Source organism: Lynx rufus, unplaced genomic scaffold (genome assembly GCF_022079265.1).
Source record: "Lynx rufus isolate CCGP_SWC_20201006 ecotype Redwood Valley unplaced genomic scaffold, mLynRuf1.p SCAF_1, whole genome shotgun sequence".
In the NCBI taxonomy this organism is placed as follows: domain Eukaryota; kingdom Metazoa; phylum Chordata; class Mammalia; order Carnivora; family Felidae; genus Lynx; species Lynx rufus.
Window position 1 is genome coordinate 172204076 of NW_025814823.1, and position 12626 is coordinate 172216701.

The window sequence follows — 12626 nt, forward strand, 5'->3', positions numbered from 1 at the left end:
TCATCAGGGAAATATAAATCAAAACTACAACGAGATAGCACTGCACACTGTCAGAATGGCTAAAATCAAAAGGACAAGAGATAATCGTGTTGGTAAGGATGTGGAGAAATAGAAACCCTCCTGCACTGTTGGTGGGAATGCAAACTGGTGCAGCCACTCTGGAAAACAGTATGGAGGTTCCTCGCAAAATTAAAAATAGAACTATCACGTGACCCAGTAATTCCACTACTGGTTACTTACCTCAAGAAAGCAAAACACTATTTTGAAAAGATATATGCACCCCTATGTATATGGCAGTATTATTTACAATAGCCAAGATATGCAAGTAGCCCAAATGTCCATCCATAGATGAATGGATAAAGATGTGATAGATAGATAGATAGATAGATAGATAGATATAGATATAGATATAGATAATGGAATATTACTTGGCCATAAAAAAGAATGAGACCTTGCTATTTGCAACAACACGGATGGACCTAGAAGGTATAATGCTAAATGACAAAGTCAGACAGAGACAAATACTATATGATTTCACTCTTATGGAATTAAGAAACAAATGAACAAATAAAGAAAAAAAAGATACAAACAGACTCTTAAATACAGAGAACAAACTAGGGTGACAGAGGAGAGGTGGGTGGGGAGATAGGTGAAATAGAAAAACAAAAATGTTGAGTGCCATGGAAGAAATGATAGGTGCAATACTGAAAACTAATTAGAGAGCAGAAGGGAGACATAGCTGAGGAAGGATGGCCTTTCTGAAGTGACACTTCAACTGAAACCTGGAAGATGACAAGCTACACACATAAAAAACAATAGTAAGGTCTTCAAGACAGTGGGATCAGCATGTGCAAAGCAATGAGGCTGTCAGGAAATATTAGTATTTGAAAACCAGTTGGGGCACTGTCAACAAGCTAGACAGGACCCTTGTAGTAAAATCCAACTCTTACCATGCCCTCAATGCCCTTGCTAACTTGACCCCTGCCTCTCCCTAACCTCATCTCCTCCCACTGTCCATGCCACTTATTCTCTTTGTCCCTCTTACCTGCAGGTCTCATTCCCACCTCAGGCCTCTGCTTTAGCTGTTTCCTCTGCCTGGAAGGCTCCGCCCCAGGTCTTCTCTTGGCTCCTGGCCCCTGTGGTCATTCAGGCCTCAGATCAAATGTCATCTCTGGAGAGAGATTGCTAATTACGGTCCTTCACGCCATCATCTTTTGGTGGTTTGCTCTCCTCCTGATGAGGGAATGTTGGGCAAGGTGAGAGCAAAGTACAGACTAACAGCACCCACTCCCCCTGCCAGGTGGGATATGTGTGACATTCTTTGGACACCCCTGGCTACCCAAGAGCAAAGGAGAGGGGTTCAAGTGCTTGCTGTGGTGATGTGGGAAACAAAGGCAAATGAAAAATTAAATTCCCTTATTGCCTACTGCCCATTGACAAGTCCTTGAAACGGGCAGAGTGACGTCCTTCTAGGACCTCAGCTTGCCTCGATGATGACACTTTGCTAGGGGCAAAAGGGAACCTTGGCTTAATGTTATCCTGACCCCTCAGGATCCTCTAAGTCTACTTTAACATATAAAAATTGCTTTGGAAACTTCCTGTATCTCAACTCCCCCAAGGTATATGCTGGCAATCATACCCCAAGCTTATGGCCCCCTGATCTACATGTGAAGGGTCTCATGACTGAGGTTTTTTTCCTAACAGCAGCTGGCCCTCAAGGTCCTGGAAACCTTGCTTCCAAAATACCTTAGAGACTTACTCTATCCCCAACCCCCCTCCAACCTGAAGGTATTTAATCAGTTACCTGTCACCACCCCAGTGTGGCTCTTTCTGCCCTAGGGTCCTGTCCCCATGCTTAAGTAAATTCACCTTTTTGCGCCAAAGATGTCATCAAGAATTCTTTCTTGACCTTCAGCTCCAAACCCCATCATCACCCCAAAATCCCATCATTCCCATCCCTTATCACTATCAAACATTAATTCTGTGATTTGTCTTTTTTGCCCATTCTTTCCCACCAGAATGTAAATTCCATGAATGTATTTCTTACTGCTATAGGAGCCTAGGACAATATTAAGTATATAATAGAAACTCAAATATTATTTGTTGAATCAATGTTGAATGAAATTAAGCTAGAGAGGTAATGAAAGATAAAGTTTGTCTAAGACAAACTAGGAGGACTTCCTAAGAAGTATGCTTTGAATTAAAATAGTGGCAGCAAGGGAGAGGAGGTGGTGCGCAGCTACAAAACAAGAATTTGGGGAATTACTCGTTCATCTGTCTTTTTCACTAGATTATGAGCTCCTTTTGGGCTACAGATAGGTTTTATTAATCTACCCTCAGCACCTGGCCTAGAACCTATCACATTGTAGGCACTACCTAGGTGTTTGCAGAATAACTTGACTATGGGTGTGCAGACGGGTTCTACTAAACCGGCTGCAGCACAGTTCAGGAAAAGGCAAGTAAGTCCGGTGAACTGAGATTCGGCTTCCCAAGTAGCAAACGCACATCGTACCGGACCGTGAAGAAGCGAGGGTCTGAGCGCCGCAACAACGCGACTGCGCATTTCAGCCCCTCCTTGCGGGGTAGAAGAGCGCCGGCAATCTCGGCGCACGCAAGCGCGCTACATTCTTCCCGCCTCCAACAAGATGGCGGAGGCCAAGTAGCGAGGGGGCGGAGTGTGGCCGCCGGAAACCCGGCCGCTGCTGGGGGGAGCTGCGGGAGAAGGCCGGGGAGCAGCGGGCCGAGGCTGGCACGATGCTGTTCCCGGGAAGTGTTGTTGGTTACTGGTGAGGAAGGTGAAGCACAGTTGCCTTCCCGGCCCCCCGGCGCCCCCTATGTACGCCTGTCTGGGCTCGGGTCCGGTCGCCGTTTTGCCTGCTTCTGCACCACCCTCTACTCTCGGGTCCTGGAGCTCCGGCGGCGGCGGCGGCGGCCGTGTCCCGCAGGAGAGGAAGCGCCCAGGCGGCGTCCGTACTTCTGGCCGCGGGGCGAACGTCTGGCAGGTGAGTGAAGCGTGAGCATTGGCGTCTTTGCCCCACCGTTGCTCCAGACCCTAGCGGTGCTCGGCCCGAGTCTGCCGTTCTCTTGTCTCCACGTCCCACCCTCTCCCCGCCCCGCGCCCTCTTTCAGGCCTCCAGTTGGCCCCTGGCTTTGCAAGCCCTCCATTCTCACACAGTGGGTGGGGGTCGCGACGCCTGCTGCCCTCCGCATCTTTCCCGACTCCTGGTGAAGCTTCTCGCGTCCAAGCGGTCTCTCTTTCGCGTTAGGTGGGTGGGTCGTCGCCCCTCCTATTTTAGTCGCCTCCCCATCTTCCTGGTTTCGACCCTCTTGGCTTCCTTTAAAAGTTTAACTGTCTGGGAAGATTACCTGGTAGCCTCTCATATAGAGAGAGTTACAAAGAAAAAGCTTCACCTTGATGAGGGAGTCCAGTCCCCAGAAGAGGTGGTTTGAAGAGTTGGATTCCTTGGCCCATTGAACTGCAGAGGAGAGAATGGTGCCTGTGATGCAAATGATTGTTCATGGAAATTAATCTCTAAATCTTTGGTCTCCTAACTTTTGAGGCAGAGGCTTAAGTTTTCTAGGTCTAGTGAAAGAATTGGGAAGTGTTCGTTTTTAAAAGGAAGGCTTTGTGAATGTAAGATATGTAATGGCACAAGAAAGGTTAAGTGATTTATTCTTTTATCCAATGTTCGCTTAAATTGCCCAGTGAAGCTTTAGAATACCGTATTGTACAAGCCCTTTGTTTTATTTAGAAAGGGCTAAAATGGAGAAAAGCTTTTTAAACTAAAAACTTCTCAAATTTCTTGGATTCTCAATTGTTGTTACTACTTAACAGTCCCTGTAAGACCTGATTATTTTTTGCAAAATTCAGGCTGTGCCAGTCTCAGTTCTTTCTTTATTACTGGGGCAAGGGTACTCAGAATTAATGGTGTAAGAAACTGTCCTGAATAACCTGGTACCTTGCCAGAGTTTATAAGTGCAAACCACAGGATTGAAGTAGTAGTGGAGGAAGTTGCCATGGCTGTTTCTCCCATATTTTCCATCTTTTTGCTGTTATCTCAGCTCTGTCCTCCTGTTTGGGCTTCCTGCTCAAAGTGGCTTCCCTCCTAGCAAAACAAGATGGCTATCAGCAGTATTCATGTGATAGCCTTCTTAATTTACTTCCATACGGAGAACTAATTGGATAATTTCTCAAGAGCCCCCAAATTGTAAAACTGAGATTATAGATGTAAATGATAGCTTCTCCTTTGAGATTACAAATAGGTGGACCTTTTTTATTAACATTAAATTGCATAATATCATTTGTTGAAACTATGCTAGGTGCTCTCCCAGGTTATGAAAGCACAAACTATCCTTGCCCTATTGGAATTCTATACTAACAGTCTTTAATATGTGGGTTATATAATTGGCCTGACAGATTTGTTTACTTTTCATTCTGCCTCATGACACATAATCTGTTTTTCCCTTTGCTGTAGACTCTGACCTTAATGAATTTCCTTTTAAATTAATTTATTTTTATTTTTATTTTTATTTTTTTAATTTCCTAAATTTGGAGATAGAATTGTTTAGTTCAAAAAAAGAGGAGATATTTTTATGTTCGATTCCTGTATGGGCTAGTTCATTCATTTGTTTGTTTTAGGCCTTCATTTTTCTACAACTAAGGACTGCATGTTTTTAAAGGGGGTTATGTCTCAATTCTGTGCTTCTGGCTGAAGAGATAGTAGGACTAACTCCAGTCAGTGCCTCTCTGCCTCTGGCAAAATAATTCGAAGGGTTGTGTCAAAACACATCTCTGATCACAAACTGTCATTAAAATCTCTCACTCTTCCACTCTTATGGTACCTGTTTTCTGTCTCTCACACTGTCTTTATGAACCCCTCTTTGTCTCTCTATTCATCCAACCCATTAGCCTACTGCTGATTTCATTTGCCTCCCTACATAACCAGGATCTCACTGTCATCAGTTTTTACTAAGCTCTCACTGATGCCCTAGAATGCCTTATTTTCTGTAGGTTTACCTTTCTAGTGCCCAGTCCAGAGTAAGCATTATCACTAGCTCTTTCGGTTTGATTCCTGACATCCTAAAGGATGCAAGAGACCGTTGTATGAGGATATAGGTTCATTTCCATACAAGTTGGTGCCCTGTTCTCTCCTGGGTTTTAAGTGCTGGTCGTGTACCTTTCTGTCTCATTTCCAGAAGGTTTTTATAGCAAATAACTTGATACCTTCCTTTCTTGAGAAAAATCTCAACTGTCTGAGGTATATTCTTTTCTATCCTCTGTATTATTTCCTTATTTACTCCTATCTCACAAAAGGAAATATTCTCCCCTCCTGATGTGTCCACAGTCATCCCTCCCCATCCTTCTTTCTGTAGAACTGTCCATTATCATTTCTTCTTCAGTCTCTCCCTCTCTAGCCTATGTACATGCTTATATCTTTCTCAAGGCTGCCAAATACAGTGCTGTGTAACTCAGTAAAGCCAGTCTGAATTTTGAGCCTGCTGTGCCACTGTATTTTTATTCTTTAGTCCCAGGAGCCTAGTGTAGTAGCAAGAATATTTGACTTTTGACCGAGGTGAATCTGGGTTTGAAGTCTCTTAAAAACACTTAGTGGCTATGTGGCTGTGGGCAAGTTACTACTCAGACTCTGTTCTTTATCTATAAAATAGAGTGTTAAACTTAGAGTCATAATTGAAGGAGTTTAGCACATGTTAGATATCCATCCAAGTGTTTGGTACATTATGGAGTTCCTAATAAATATAAAATATTCTCCTTTGCACTCTCACTTCCTTTACCATTTCAGTACTGAAATTGCTATTTTAAAAGTCCCCTATGACCTCCTAATCACCGCATCTATTGGCTTTCCTTCAGTCATCCTTGGTTTCCTAAAACCATATACACCATAGGAATAAGATTATCTGATTTCTTGGTTCTTCTGCATTGTATGTCCTGATTCTTTTAGATATCTGAAAGTTTTTTTTCACATTCCTGCATTGTTCTTCCCCCAAAACATAGTGATTCATATATTAGGATGCAAACTGGATTTAAAAGCAAAAAAGAGTGTATTGGCTCATGTGATTGGCAAGTGCATAGATAGAATTGGCTTCAAGAGTAGTTTGTTCATGGGCTTATGTCATTGGGGCTGAAACTCCATTTTTCTGCTATTATCTCAATTTTGTCCTACTGTTTGGGCTTTATGCTCAGACTGGCTTCCCTCCTAAAAAATAAATAAATGGCTATCAGCAATGTTCATGTGATAGCCTTCTTTATTTATTTCCAAAGGTAAAGAGAAGGATTCTCTTTTTGACTAGCCTTTTCCCAAAAGTCCTAAGCTCTGTTCTGATTGAACAAATTAGAAGGATCATGCTGCCAAGTCTGTCACAATGTCTTTGTCAAGAGGGGTGGAATTATTCTAATTGGCCTAACTCATGGATGAACCTTATCTAAAATGAGGGAGAGATAACCAGTGTACTCAGGGGTCTTTGTGCTTTTCACTGTGTTTTCTTGGTGGTTATATCCTGTTTTTGAAACCTTTTTTTTTTTAATGTTTATTTATTTTTGAGAGAGAGAGAGAGAGAGAGACAGAGCATAAGCAGGGGAGGGGCAGAGAAAGAGAGAGACGCAGAATCCGAAGCCGGCTCCAGTCTCTGAGCTGTTAGCACAGAGCCCAATGCTGGGCTCGAACTCTCGAGCAGTGAGATCATGACCTGAGCTGAAGTCGGAGGCTCGACCAACTGAGCCACCCAGGTGCCCCATCCTATTTTTAATGACACAAATCATTTTTGTGTGGAATGTTTCCCAGTTCTGCAACTTGACTTCTCACCTACATTGCTTGCTATATTTCTCTTAAATGTACTACTGTAAGCTTAACTCAAACCAGTTGGAATCAAATGGAATTTGATTTTCATGTACACCTATCCTCACCTAGTGTGTTTACGTGTGCATGTGTGTATATGTATTTCTCTTCCTTCTAATTTCTCTCTTCTAAACACCTTTCTCCCAGCAACCCACTCTAACCTTGGTTCTTCTCCCACTTTCAGCATCTGTCATATCTTAAATATATCTTGTATTAGTTTGGCCTCAGGTTACATAATACCCGACCAATAGTAAACAGTATTTCACATAAAAAGCCCAGAGTGGGAGGATTCCTGGTTAGTCACTGTAGCTGTACAGTGATGTTATATCCAGGATCCAGGTAGTTTTCATTTTTATCCTTAGCGTGCTCATCTTTGTGCTCATTGTGCCCTTGTCCTCTCATTGTTGTACATTGCTCTTGCTGCTCCACACATCACATTCTCACACAGCTACCAAAGATAGGAGGAAGTTTGTCCTCTCTTGATTAGGCAAGTAAACCTTTCACAGAAACCCTATGTCAGATGTCATCTTGGCACGTTTAGACCCTACTTGCAAGGGGGCTGGAAAATACATTATCTGGCATTTCAGTCTAAGAGGAAGTTAGGAAGGTAACCAACAAGATCAGTGACATATCTTGATAGTATTTTATGGAGAAGTAAGTTTAAATAAATAAGAATTTTCCGATAGTAGGAGCAAACTTATAGCACTGCAAGGGTTGATATAAGCTATATGTAGGATAGTCATAAATAACTGATTAAAATCTGATTATGTAAAATTAAGGTATTTGAGTGGTATATCCCAGTTATTCTAAGGTTGATGTTAAGTACATTTATGCATAGATGGTGGAACCACTGTGAGAAATGGGTACATACAGAACTCTTAGGAAATAGGTTTGTATTTCCCCTTGGGGGTGGGAAGCATTTGGAAATACATGGGGACATTTTTGGTTGTCACAATGATTTTGAACTCCTACTGACAATTAGTGGATACAGATCAGATATACTAGAAGTCCTGTGATGTTGCCCACAAAACAGGATTCATCCCTTCATATATGCCAATAGTGGCCTTATACCTTGAAATATACTTTGCTTTTTGAAAGAATTGGTAAACATTCATCTGTATTCTTATATTGCAAGTGACAGAAAATCACATTCAAACTGCTTAAACAATAAAGGGAATGATTAGATCTTGTAATTAAACTTTATCTAAGGCTTTATCCTGCCTGAAACCATCAAGGACTTGGCTCAGTTTCTCTGTGATTTGTTCTGCTCTGTCATTCCTCTTGTTTTGGTTTCATTCTCAGGCTAGCACATGGCAGCACATTACTGGAGCACTGTCAGACTTAAAACCCTCATTTCACATATAAAGTAAATTGGAGAATACTTTTTGCAAGTATTTGTTGAGTATCATCACTACTAAAACCTTCCCTAAACAACCCCCCAAAGTTGATTATTTCCCCTGTTGTGCTATAATTTTTTAATCAATATTTGTATCTCTATTGTATGTCATATTCTATAAGTATTGTTTTTCTATGTCTCATGCATTACCTTGTGTTAATTATTTTTGTATTAATGTCTAGAATATTCTGACTTAGAGGTATACAATAACTGTTTATGGAAAGAATCAGTGAATGACATAGGAAGGAAGGATGTGGGAAGAGACAGAGAATTATAAGAAGGCCCCATCCCTTAGTTGTTATTGAATCTGGAATTACGTGCATTGTACTCCTTCTACCACCAAAGCAGGTATATAATGCTCTTGTGATTAATAGTGTGTAAAATCATTTGAAAGCCTTACTAAATTCTAGTAGTGTTTTTTCATTATTTTCTCAACAAAACTAAAAGCAGTAACTATCATTCATCCAATAAATATTTTGGAAAGTCTGCTATGTGCATGTAATGTAGTAACAATGGTGAACAAAACCTAACCTGTGTTCTCTCTGAGTGTGAATGTTAGGGATGCAGTTAATAAACATTATCCATGTGAACACACAGACACATGAGGTAGTTAATAGGCTTTGACATAAATAAAGAAGTTTCAGTGGATAATAGAGTAACAGGGGGCGCCTGGGTATCTCAGTTAAGTGTCCGACTTTAGCTTAGGTCGTGATCTCATGGTTCTTGGGTTCCAGCCCTGCCTCAGGCTCTGTGCTGACAGCTCAGAGCCGGGGGCCTGCTTCAGATTGTGTCTCCTTCTCTCTCTGAGCGTCCCCCGCGCTCGCTCTCACATGTGTGCTCGCTCTCTCTCTCTCTCTCTCAAAAATAAATAAACATTAAAATTTTTTTTAAAGAGTAACAGGATGCTACCTTAGATAGGTTGGTGAGAGAAGGGCTTTTTGAGAAGCCCTTTGAGCTAAGAGACCTGAAGGAAGTGATGGAGTAAGCCTTGGAGCTAACTGAGGGAAAATGTTTAGAGGGAGCAGCAAGTACCTTCTGAATGGAAATGTGTTTGGCATATTGGAAGAACAACATTCCAGCAGTGTGGCTGGAATAGAGCCAGTGAAGGGGAGAGTGGTAGGACAGGCGGAGGCTAGATCAGGTAGGGCATTGAAGGTCATGGAAAGACTGGATTTTACTCTGGGTGAAATGGTAATCATTGAAGGGTTTAAGCATGGGAATATCCAGATTTGACTTGTTATTTTGGAGGATTACTCTGACTACATGGTGAAAATTGATTGTATGAGGCAAAAATGGAAGCAGGAAAACCAGTTAGGAAAATAATTTAGGTTGGAAATACGCTGCTTGGAGAAGCAGCCCCTTTAATGGTAGAGGAGCAAAGAAATATTCAGATTTGTGATACACTTAGAAAGCGGAGTAATTAGGGGGGCTGGGTGGTTCATTTAGTTGGTGTCTGACTCTAGATTTCAGCTCAAGTCGTGATCCTAGTGTCATGGTTTCGAGCCCCATGTCGGGTTCCGTGCTGAGCATGGAGCCTGTTTGGAATTCTCTCACCCCCCTCTGCCCCTCTCCCCTGCTTACACATGTGCGTACTCTCTCTCAAATAAAATTTTTTTTAAAAAGTAGAGTATTTAGGATTTACTGATGGATTAGATGTGGAGTATGAGGGAAAGAGAAGTAAAGGATGACTCCCAAGTTTTTCAACATGACCAACTGGGGAAAGGTGGCACATTTTACTGAGATGGGGGCTATGGGGCAGGGGTAGGGGTAGGTTTGGAGATGTAAATCAATTTTGTTTTGAATGTGGCTATGTTTGAGATACCTATCAGATAGTATTCAAGTGGATACATTGAATAGGCATATATATGAGGAGTTTAAGGAAGAGGTAGAAATTATCAGTGTATAGGTGATATTTAGGGCCCTGGCACCAGGTATCACCTAAGGAGTGAGAATGAGATTTATGAAACCTGTTAATACTAAAAATGTTTCTTATATCAAAGATTGGGAGCCACTGTGTTGAATAGTAATAGTTACAACATTCAGAGTCTGGAAAGGATAATGAGGAAATTCTCTGAGAAAGAGGCAGGACTTGACCTGGACTTCAAAGAATGGATAGGGTAGAAAAGGCTTTTTCCTTCTCTCATGCCAAGTACAGTACTTGTAGTACTGTAGTAGCATGTAGTGAGCATTCTATAGATGCTGGTGAATGAACAAAAAGCACTTAGGCTCAGGAGCAGCTGGAGCAGAGGTTTGGTAGCAAGGAAGCCTAAAGTGTTTTAAAAGAAATTCAGAGAACTAGAGAAGAAAAGTTTGTTCTGGGAAAGAGTGAAAAGTAAGATTGGGTAGTTCAAAGCTTAAATTGTAAAATGACAGTTATATTTAACCCTAACAGATTTCAAGTCTGTTTCTGTTGTTTGTGCAGTGCCTTTAGTGTCTGGCCTCTAATAGATGCTCAGTAAATATTGAAAAAGTGAATATGGAATTCCCAAATGAAAGATTTATATACTGTGTTCTTTTCTTCTCGTTAAAGTATGCTGGAATGCAAACTATGTTAAGTGATACAGGGTTAACCTTACGTTTGCTTCAATTTATTATTATTTCTAATGATAAGCATTAAACATTTGTATTTTGTGATTGATAACAAATTACTTGAGACATACCTCACAACTGGTCAGAAAATACCAGTGGATTGGCAAAACTGAAGTTGAAAATGAGGAGCCGTGACCATCTTTTATTCAGAGATTAACAGTTATTTTGTTCTTATGGAAATGACTGATTGAAGCCTGTTAATAGATCATTTTCTTTTTTAGCTGTCAAGGAGCAAACTGGTTTAGAATTATGGCCAGAAAATTGGACATGATATATCTGTGACTATCTAATTTTTAAGGTTATATGATTTAAAACACTAGTTATAATTAGAAATTATTATAAATAGCAAATTATAGGCTTACACAATTTAACTGTTAGAAAATAATTTACCTGATTAATATCATACTGAGATTAAAATAGAAATTTTAGTTACATTTTGAAGTAGTTAAAAAATAGGATACATTAGGTTTGTGATTATTTTCTTCAGTTCTTGTGTACCACATTATTAAATATAAATTATTATTTATATAGTCATTAAAGGAAATTCAGGAAGTAAACTAAAAAGTAAAGATAACATCCATAAGCTCATCATATAAAGAAAACCAGTATAGTTTTTGTCTCCCCCAACCCCTCTCTCCCTCCTTCTCATTTTGTCTTTTTTTCTGTGCCTATGACATTCCCACCCCACCCCCCCGTTTAGTCATAGTACAAATGTATGTGTGTATATATTTCCAGTTTTAAAAAATTAGGTTATTTGCATTTCTTAGACTATTTTGTAAATTGTATTTTTATTGACTGCATAATAATCCCATTGTAAGAATCCTTTTTCTTTTTTTTTTTTTAACGTTTTTTTTTTTTTTTTGGGACAGAGAGAGACAGAGCATGAATGGGGGAGGGGCAGAGAGAGAGGGAGACACAGAATCGGAAACAGGCTCCAGGCTCTGAGCCATCAGCCCAGAGCCCGACGCGGGGCTCGAACTCACGGACCGCGAGATCGTGACCTGGCTGAAGTCGGACGCTTAACCGACTGCGCCACCCAGGCGCCCCAAGAATCCTTTTTCTTAACTGTTCCCTGTAGTTATTTAGTCATTTTCCATTTTATTTTCATTTGTGCAGTGAACATCTTAGCACATTATGGATTTCTTTTGCTCTTTATCTTGGCCATTTCCCTTAAGATGAGTTCACAGATAATGGAGTTACTAGATGATAGGCTGCAAACATCTTTAAGGTTAATAATGCATGTTGCCAGTTTGTACAATGTCTTATAGGCCCAATAAATGTTAATTGGTTGGAAATTAATCATAATGGGAGGGAAATTAGGACCTACAGAGTTCCTGACCTTTAGTGACAGTCTTAAATCAGCCTTTTGTTCATCTCCAAGTATTTCTTTGTTTTTTTTTCCTATAACATATATTCTAGATTATATATAAAACATAAAATGAAGAACTTAATGTGTTATTGTAAACACACAAAGTTATTACCCAGGTCAAAAAATAGAACACTGCCTCATCCTAGGGCTGCTCTCCCTGTCTTGTTCCTCATCTCAGAGAGAAAGCATTTAACATTTCACTCCCAAGTGCATTGGCCAAAACTTTGTTTTTTGTTATTTTGTTTTTATTTAAACTTCTATCATACTAATGAAGTTCCCTGCTCAAAATCAGTCTTCAGAAATCTGTTGCATTTCTATACACCAATAATGAAGCAGCAGAAAGGGAAATTAAGAAAACAATACCATTTATATTGAATCAAAAATAACAAGACATCTAGGAATAAACCTATCCAAAGAG

At 40.5% G+C, this 12626-nt stretch overlaps 1 protein-coding gene across 3 annotated transcripts in view; it reads left to right on the forward strand.

Moving 5' to 3' along the window:
- The first annotated feature begins 2700 nt into the window (after positions 1-2700).
- Positions 2701-12626, forward strand: part of APC (APC regulator of WNT signaling pathway) — a 150018-nt gene continuing 140092 nt past the window's right edge. For 2 of the 3 annotated variants that reach the window (XM_047090223.1, XM_047090232.1), the window contains exon 1: positions 2701-3002. The gene's annotated coding sequence lies outside the window, so the exon portion shown is untranslated. The remainder of the gene's footprint in view (positions 3003-12626) is intronic. The other variant, XM_047090242.1, reaches the window with a different exon arrangement.